This window comes from Arachis hypogaea, chromosome 15, assembly GCF_003086295.3.
Source record: "Arachis hypogaea cultivar Tifrunner chromosome 15, arahy.Tifrunner.gnm2.J5K5, whole genome shotgun sequence".
Classification (NCBI taxonomy): domain Eukaryota; kingdom Viridiplantae; phylum Streptophyta; class Magnoliopsida; order Fabales; family Fabaceae; genus Arachis; species Arachis hypogaea.
In genome coordinates, this window is record NC_092050.1 from 131,162,120 (window position 1) to 131,171,650 (window position 9,531).

General features: G+C 38.9%; 1 long non-coding RNA gene across 1 annotated transcript; it reads left to right on the plus strand.

Annotated features, from left to right (window-relative positions):
- The first annotated feature begins 4,143 nt into the window (after window positions 1-4,143).
- Window positions 4,144-6,466, plus strand: LOC140178974 (uncharacterized). Its single transcript, XR_011872247.1, has 4 exons — window positions 4,144-4,311; window positions 4,403-4,457; window positions 4,546-4,674; window positions 6,108-6,466. It is a non-coding gene; the product is annotated as an uncharacterized lncRNA (long non-coding RNA).
- Window positions 6,467-9,531: the final 3,065 nt, after the last annotated feature.

Below are 9,531 nucleotides of genomic sequence, written 5' to 3' on the forward strand. Positions count from 1 at the left end.
TCTTCGGAGCGATATTCTGAGCTTCGTTGCCCCAATGGAGATCAGGGTGTTTTCTGAATTGGTGAATAAGAGTAGGGTGGCTGAGGATTGTGTGAGGAAGGCGGCAGCAGAGAAAGGAAGTTTGAGGGTGCCTTTTCAGAGGCCTTCAGGGAGGAACTTTGCTCCGAGAGGTAGGAATTTCAAGCGTGGAGGCTTTGTTCCGCAGCAGACTCAGGGTCAGGGTAATTATAGAAGGCCGAATATTACTGCTAATCAAGGAAAAAGGTTTGGGAAGCAACCACAGTAGGATCTGAATTGTCAGAAGTGTGGAAAATATCATCCTGGAGTTCCGTGTAGATTAGGACTTGGAGTGTGCTATTCCTGTGGACAGCCCGGGCATATAGCCAGTAATTGCCCTGAGAAGAAGAAGTATGAGACTGGTAGGGTGCAGCAGCCGGGGAGAGTATACACCACTTCTACCATTGGTGCTGAGGGATCTGAGACACTGATTAGAGGTAATTGTGAAATGGCTGGTAAAATCTTAAATGCTTTATTTGATTCAGGAGCAAGTCATTCATTTATTGCATTTGAAAAGGCCCATGAATTAGGATTGAGAATGGTGGTTCTAGGTTATGATTTGAAAGTATATAATGCTACTCATGAAGCTATGGTGACTAGGATAGAATGTCCACAAGTTCCTTTTCGAGTGCAACAGCGTGAATTTGTGCATGATTTGATTTGTTTGCCTATGACTGGTCTTGATCTCATTTTGGGATTGGATTGGTTATCCAAGAATCATGTTTTACTTGATTGTTCTGAAAAGTCAGTACAGTTTATGCCGGAAGGGTCAGAAGCACCGGTTGTGGTGAATAGTTACTATTTGAATTCTATGATAGTAAACTGTTCTTGAACCAAATGTCAGGGTACTATGTTATTAACTGCGGGAGTATCAGGTGATGATCAGAGTTTAGAGCAAATTCCGGTTGTATGTGAATTTCCAGATGTGTTTTCGGATGATATTAATGAATTCCCACCTAACCGAGAGGTTGAATTTGCAATTGAGTTGGTACCTGGATCCGGTCCAATTTCAATTACTCCTTATAGGATGTCGCCTTTAGAAATGGCTGAACTGAAAGCTCAGCTGGAAGATCTGTTGGGTAAGCATTTTATCCGACCAAGTGTTTCTCCGTGGGGAGCGCCAGTGTTACTGGTAAAGAAGAAGGATGGGAGTATGCGGCTGTGTGTCGATTATCGGCAATTGAATAAGATCACTGTGAAGAATAAATATCCGTTGCCTAGAATCGATGATCTAATGGATCAGCTACAGGGTGCCAGTGTGTTTTCTAAGATTGACCTGCGATCCGGATATCATCAGATAAGGGTTAGAGACGAGGATATTCCGAAAACTGCTTTCAGGACCCGTTATGGTCATTATGAGTATACAGTGATGTCTTTTGGGTTAACTAATGCCCCGACAGTATTTATGGATTATATGAACAGGATTTTTCGACCGTATCTGGACAAGTTTGTTATTGTCTTCATTGATGACATTCTTGTTTATTCTAAGACTGAAGAGGAACATGCTGATCACTTGCGGATTGTGCTTCAAATTCTGAGAGATAGGAAGTTATATGCTAAGTTATCTAAATGTGAGTTCTGGAAGAGTGAAGTGAAGTTTCTCGGCCACGTGGTGAGTAAGCAGGGGATAGCTGTGGATCCTGCTAAGGTGGAAGCAGTGATGAATTGGGAGCGACCAACTTCAGTGACAGAGATCAGGAGTTTCTTAGGTTTGGCAGGGTATTATCGCAGATTCATTAAGGGATTTTCACAACTCGCCTTACCTTTAACTAAGTTGACTAGGAAGGATACGCCTTTTATCTGGACTCCGGAATGTGAAGAGAGCTTCCAGGCATTGAAGCACAAGTTGACTACTGCACCTGTATTGGTATTACCTGAACCAAGTGAATCGTTTGAAGTGTATTGTGATGCATCTCTGAAAGGGTTGGGGTGTGTTCTGATGCAGCACCAGAATGTTGTAGCATACGCCTCACGGCAGTTAAGGCCGCATGAGATGAACTACCCGACACATGATTTAGAACTTGCCGCTGTTGTGTTTGCTTTAAAGATTTGGAGGCACTATCTCTATGGTGTTAAGTTTCATGTTTTCTCAGACCATAAGAGTTTGAAGTATCTTTTTGAGCAGAAAGAATTGAATATGCATCAGAGGAGATGGATGGAACTTCTGAAAGATTATGATTTTGAATTGAATTATCATCCAGGAAAAGCGAATGTTGTAGCGGACGCTTTGAGTCGGAAGTCTTTATATGCAGCTTGGATGATGCTACGGGAGGAAGAGTTACTGAAGGCATTTCAAGGTTTGAATTTGGGAGTTAGAGAAGAATCTGGAATTTTATGTTTGAGTCAGTTACAGATTTCAAGTGATTTTAAATCAGAACTTCTGAAGGCTCATCAAGATAGTGAAGCGTTACGTAAGGTATTACCAGCAGTTGAACAGGGAAAACAGTGGAGAATGTCAGAAGGTCATGATGGTTTATGGAGGTTCAAGAACCGGATTATTGTGCCTGATGTTGGAGACCTACGACAAAGTATCTTGAAGGAAGCTCACAAGAGCGGGTTTTCAATTCACCCAGGGAGCACTAAAATGTATCAGGATCTGAAAGCGATGTTCTGGTGGCCAGGTATGAAGAATGATGTGGCATTGCATGTATCTAAATGTTTAACGTGTCAGAAGGTTAAGATTGAGCATCAGAGACCATCAGGGACCCTTCAGCCTTTAGAGATTCCACAATGGAAATGGGAGAGTATCGCAATGGATTTTGTGATAGGGTTGCCTAGAACCCGATCAGGTTATGACGCTATTTGGGTGGTTGTAGATCGATTGACGAAATCAGCTCACTTTCTTCCTATCCGAATAAGTTGCACAATGGAGGAATTGGCTCGAATGTATATCAAAGAGATTGTCAGATTACATGGTGTGCCCTCTACTATTATATCTGATAGAGATCCCCGTTTTACATCAAGGTTCTGGGGAGCTTTTCAGCGTGCATTTGGGACTCAGTTAAGCTTGAGTACCGCGTATCACCCTCAGACAGATGGTCAGTCAGAAAGAACTATTCAGACCTTGGAGGATATGCTAAGGGCTTGTGTTTTGGACCAGCCGGTAAGCTGGGACCGGTATATGCCATTAGTAGAGTTTGCTTATAATAATAGCTATCATGCGAGCATCGGAATGGCTCCATATGAGGCTCTGTATGGCAGGAAATGTCAGTCTCCGTTGTGTTGGTATGAAACTGGAGAAAAGAGTTTATTAGGGCCTGAGATGATAGTTGAAACGACTGAGCAGATAAAGAAGATTCGTAATCGAATGCTTATAGCCCAGAGCCGCCAGAAAAGTTATGCTGATCAGAGGCGAAAGCCTTTGGAATTTGAGGAAGGAGAACATGTTTTTCTGAAAGTAACACCAACCACTGGAGTGGGAAGAGCTATTAAGACCAAGAAACTGAATCCCCGTTATATTGGACCGTTTGAGATTCTGAAGAGAATTGGACCAGTGGCTTATAGAATTGCCTTACCGCCGTACCTTTCGAATTTGCACGATGTATTTCATGTATCACAGCTTCGGAAGTATACTCCTGACGCAAGTCATATTCTAGAACCAGAACCAATCCAAGTGAGAGAAGATCTAACACTTCCAGTGATTCCAGTGAGAATTGATGATACTAATATTAAACGATTACGCGGAAAGGAAGTATCATTGGTAAAAGTGGCTTGGAGTCGAGCTGGTATCGAGGAACATACCTGGGAGCTCAAATCAGATATGCGAAAGGACTATCCACATCTCTTTTCAGGTAACTAGATTTGAATTTTGAGGGCAAAATTCTTTATTAGGTGGGTAGGATGTAAACCCCGGTTAAATTAGTAGATAATTAGTCAATAAATTAGTTTTTAATAAGGAGGATTAGAAATGTGAATGCTATATTAAATTAGGGTAGAGCTCATCGAAACGAGAATTTTGACACTAATTTCGAAGAAAACGGTCCAAAATTGGACCGAAAGGACCGAACCGGTTGAACCGAATCCGAACCGGGCTATCGGTCCAACCGGACCAGCCCATTAAAAAGAGCCACGGGCTCTTTTTCCCTCATTTCCTCAAGGACGCAGCTGAGCTCCAGGGAGAGGAAAGGAACGCCGAACCTTCACGGCAAAGTTCCAAATCCCGTAATTCCTCCGTTCGAGCTCCAATCGTCGCACCGTTTGCGGCCACGCGTTCACCGCGTCGAGCTCTACGTTTCTACCGGAACAATTTCATAGGTAACTTGATATTCCACTTCAGCCTCTCATTTCCCCCAATTTTGGAATTTTAAGTGGGAATGTTGAATTTCTTTGATATTTGATGTTTTAGGATCCAATTAGCTTGAGAAAAACGTTCACTCTTGCTTATGTGAAGCTTGGGTAAGGTGAGGATACGATAATTCTATTTTATTTTCATTAAATTTGAGCTTTGAGTATTAAATTGGGTATATATGTATTATGAATGTGTATTAGGTTGAAAATAAATAATTGGAGCTTGAAATTGTGAATATTGGAACTTGGAGGAAGCGGATTAGTTGAGTTTTGAGGGGCTGTTTTGGTTTTGAATAAATAGCTTTGGTCGTTACGTGGAAATCGGCTAAGGTATGGTTTAGGTTTCTTGCATTTAATATATAATGTTCTGTGAAAACTTAGGCTAGATGACCATTGGATAAGTTGGAATGCAGGTGTATGTTTAATGTTTAGTAATTTATCGATGAATATATTTGGTTGAAGTTTATTGGATAATTAGTTTTTAATTTTGGATGGTGAATGTTGTTATGTTAATTTGGAGAGAATTATGGTTGAATGTTATTGTTGATTAACTAATGATTTGGTGAATTATTGATTTGAGGTATTTTGTGTTAAAAGCCTAGGATTTGTGAACTATGATCCTTAGTTGAATTTTGGTTGTTGGATTTGAATGTTGTATGAGTTTAATTGTTGATTTGAGGTAGATTTATTGTGGTGGTTGTTATGATGATGAGAAAGGGTATGTTGAATTGAAAAGAATACAGGTTTGGACCCGAACAGGGTGGCAAAGTCCGACTTTTAGAGGAGATGCTGCCGAAATTTTATAAAAATTAGAGATTTTGTTTATATGATTATCTAAAAAGATTTAGATTTAAAGGTTTGATTTTGAGTTATTAAGAAAATGAGCATGTTTTAAGTTTAGTTCATTTGGAAAAGAATGAATTATGTTTTGAATTGGAACTATTGATGGACGGAATGAGAGGTGTGATAATGAAGGATAATGATTGAATATGATTGACATATAATGATGAATGAGATGTGATTGAGAATGATGTGGATGTTGATGAATTTTAATTGAATTATTTATATGGCTTGTGAATTTGAATAATCTGAGATACGAGATTCCCTGGATTAAGTGCCGTGGCTTGCCACCACGTGTACCAGGTTGAAAACTCGATACTCTGTTGACCCTACGACGTAAGTGTGACCGGGCACTATATAAATTCCCGGGAATGTTACCCCCATTGAGCAATATTGATTATTTGAGAAAAATCTATGCATAGACTCTTGGGGATGCACGTCGGGGGACCGTCTAAGGACAATTCAGACTTGTCGGGTTGGCTGGATAACCGACAGATGAGCCTCATCAGCCATAGGACAGGCATGCATCATATGCATATTACTTGAATTACTTGCTTATGCTCTAATTGGGTGTGCCTATCTGTATTTGCCATGCTAAATGTGTATTTGTTACCTGCAGTAATTGTAACTTTCTTGTGTTTGCCTTTATCTGTTTATTTGTCTGTGAAAATGCATGATGGAATTGGAGGTATGGAGGAATGGCAGTATAGGACTTAGATTTAAGGTTAAGTTAAGTTAGGATTAAATATTTTTAGGAAACCACCTTTTAAGGCTTCTGTTTAATACTTTAAGCTCTACAATCTGAGTGTCGGCGTTCTAGGATTGCCTCTGGCATTCCCAGGACCTTATATATTATGTGTGTGGCACCTTTACCATACTGAGAACCTCCGGTTCTCATTCCATACTATGTTGTTATTTTTCAGATGCAGGTCGAGAGGCATCTCGTTAGGCGTCTGGACTCTTGAAGCGGAGTGGTTACTGGGATATTTTGTTATGTTATGATGTATATATATGTACTTAGATTTCTCTCCGCATGACTTATTCTTTTTGATCCTCTTAGAGGTTTATGGAGAGGCAGGATTGTGTGTATGTACTTTTGGGTTTTGGATATGTATGTATATATGTGTAAATATTCTCCGGCCAGTCTTGACTTCGCAGGCTGAGTTAGGAGCTTGTTATTTTGTATCTTTGGCACTCTATTCCTACTTCTGTTATCTTATGTTTGACAGTTACGGTTTTCTTAGCATGCAAGTTAACTCGTTCCTTGAGCGTTGCGCTTTTATCTCGCGATTTTTATTTCCCCTATCCTTCAAGGCTCCTAGTATATTATAACTCTTCTGCTATTATATGTACTTATTTTATTTTAGAGGTCGTAATACCACATCACCTCTGTTTTACGACTTAAGCGTAAAGCTTTGTGTGGTAGGGTGTTACATGTGTAATGATGAATATATATAAAATAATTAAAAAACTACCACAAAAAATAATCACTCAAGGAAAAAAGAAAAAATAATGTTCAAACATATTCATATAGAACTAAAATATAATTGGATACGGAAGAGAAAAAGTGATATTATTTAGTTGATAAATTAATTTTATTATTTATTGTTATTTTGGATGTATCGTAAACACATTTAAAATACTACATTAAATCTTCGCAGCGCACCTAAAATAATATAATTGTACACAAAATAAATTATGAACACATCTAAAATTGAAGCTACATTTTAAAATGTACATATAAAATTAAACTAGATTTATTGATATATATAGAACGAAGATAGAGAATAATTTTCTCTTATTCTTTAGAGAATGAAACTTACCAGCCCCATCTTAATATCAGAATCGTCGTCATCTTCCCTCGTCTTGAACATCGCTGCCTCCGACCTGCTTTCGTTGCCGCAGCAGCATCTTTGACGGTCTTCGTCGCAGTTCTTTTATCAACATTTTTTTTGTTTGTCGCTTTTCCTTCTGGTAAATATTTCTCCAAGATTTTATTCGGTGCGTGTGCTTGCTCAATGCATGATGAACAAGAAAGCAATATTCTTCCGATCTTTAACCCTGATATATAGTAGTTATTTATTTGCACGGAAAATTACAAAGTTTTGTTTAATTACTTTTGTTTGGTTTTTCTTTAATTTACTCTTTTATAACTTTTGATCCGGCCGTTACCAATCCAACCTCATAACTCGGCATTATGGTCATTAACTCGGCTCCACACCTCATAACTCGGCGACGTACGTTATGATCAAATACAACAGACTACATTTTTGGAATAAAAACGTCCGATCATGCATTAAACTTTAATAACCACTCTTCAATACAGATGACTAGCAGCAAGCATAACCGACCTATCTAGGGACGGATCCAGAAATGATATTATGGGGGGGCCAATAACACATATAATATTAAAAATTATGTAAAAAAATTATATAATATAAGATGTATTATAAAAATATACGGATAGAGAATATATTTTAAAGTAAAAAAAATATGTGTATACTTTTTACTAACAAAGTGGTCGATTCTTTGTATCATAAAATTCACCGATAATAGAATTTGTGTCAAAATTTTCAACAATTTTCTTTTCAATATAATTAAAAGACAATTAGCAAGAAATTCATCTTTTATTTTGTTTCTAAGTTATTTTTCACAATATTCATAGTTGAAAAAGATCTCTTAATTGTAGCAGTTGAAACAGAGAGAATTAATACCAAACGAATAAAAAAAGGCCACAAGAAGAAAAAGAATTCACTTTATGAGATTTAAAAATTTTTATTTAATTAAAAAATATTAGTAATAATATCTTTTTTAGATTTTTTTATATTGTTACTTATTTTTTAGATATTAAAAATTATTAATATTTAAATTAGACTGAACTTTTATTTATATTAGACTAAATACTAAATATTTTTTTTAAAAAAATTAAATTATACATGATAACTTATTACTATTAAAAAAAGTTGGGGGGCCGAGGCCGCCACTCGCCCCCCCTTATGTCCGTCCCTGGACCTATCCTATCCCACCTATAAAGGTATGATATCTGACCCTTAAAGGATATATTGAATTTTCAATACTAACTTAAACTTCGGAGTGCCTTTGCAGGTACACTCCCCCCTTGTTTCTTGTTCACACTCTGCACGATTGGACATCCCCCAACGTGTGAAGCTCGGACTTTCTCAAGGCTCATAGATCGGCACCAAAGATAACGACTCGGCGCCGACTCCCAGAAGCCGAGCTCCCTTCCAGGTATCCACACAGGAACAATTGGTGCCCACCGTGGGGCCGAGAATATAATTCTTTCTCTATATCATCGGCCTCGATGTTCTCGCCTGAAGCCATGGCTGAGCAATTTCCACCCACACCATCTGAACTTCTTCAGATCGTGACCGAGTTATGGCAAGCCAACCAGCGAATGGCGGAAGAGAACCAAAGAATGGCAAATCAGATTGCCAATTTGAATAACACCTGAATTGAAAACAATAATAACCGACAAGAACGAATGGAAGAAGCCGAGAATCAGCCAGGGCCGACGCATGTCTCTGAAACTGCTCAGCACAAAGAAGAGCAACCCGAGCACGATAAAGAAGCTCGGCCAGAAAACGAGGACGACAACCTAGAAAGCTCTCCTGGGCCATTCACAGCCGAGGTGATGAATTTCGTGTTGCCTAGAAGGTTCACTTTGCCGACCACACTAACGCCCTATGATGGGCTTGGTGATCTAAAGAAATATATAAAAAAGTTCACCTCCATAATGATAGTAAACGGTGCATTTGATAAAGTTTTATGTCGTTGTTTTCCATCTTACTTAGACGGTCTTGCACTTGATTGGTTTTGTTCTTTGCCTGCAGGTTTTATTTCTCGATTTCGAGACCTATCAAAACCCTTTGAGGAGAATTTTGCTAGATCATCCATCTATCTACATGTCTCCGATTACCTGAACACAATCAAACAGGGCCAGCATGAAAGCCTTAGAGACTACATGACGCGCTTCACAAAGATAGCCATGAGTATACCTGACCTCCATCCCGAGGTGGAATTGCACGCAATAAAAAGCAGACTCCGACCAGGAAAATTCCAGGAGACTATTGCCGTAGCCAAGCCTAAAACTATGGCCGAGTTCCGTGAAAAGGCGAAAGGTCAGATTGACATCGAAGAGCTCTGACAAGCTCGGAAAGCCAAGAAACCACAATACAGAGACGACGACAAAACACGAGATAACAAGAAAAACTTCAAACCAACTCCTCAATATGATTCTTATACTCAGTTTAATACCAAGCGCGACGACATCATCAAGGAGATCTTGAATTCAAAGTTGATCAAGCCACCAAGAAAAGCCGGCAGCTA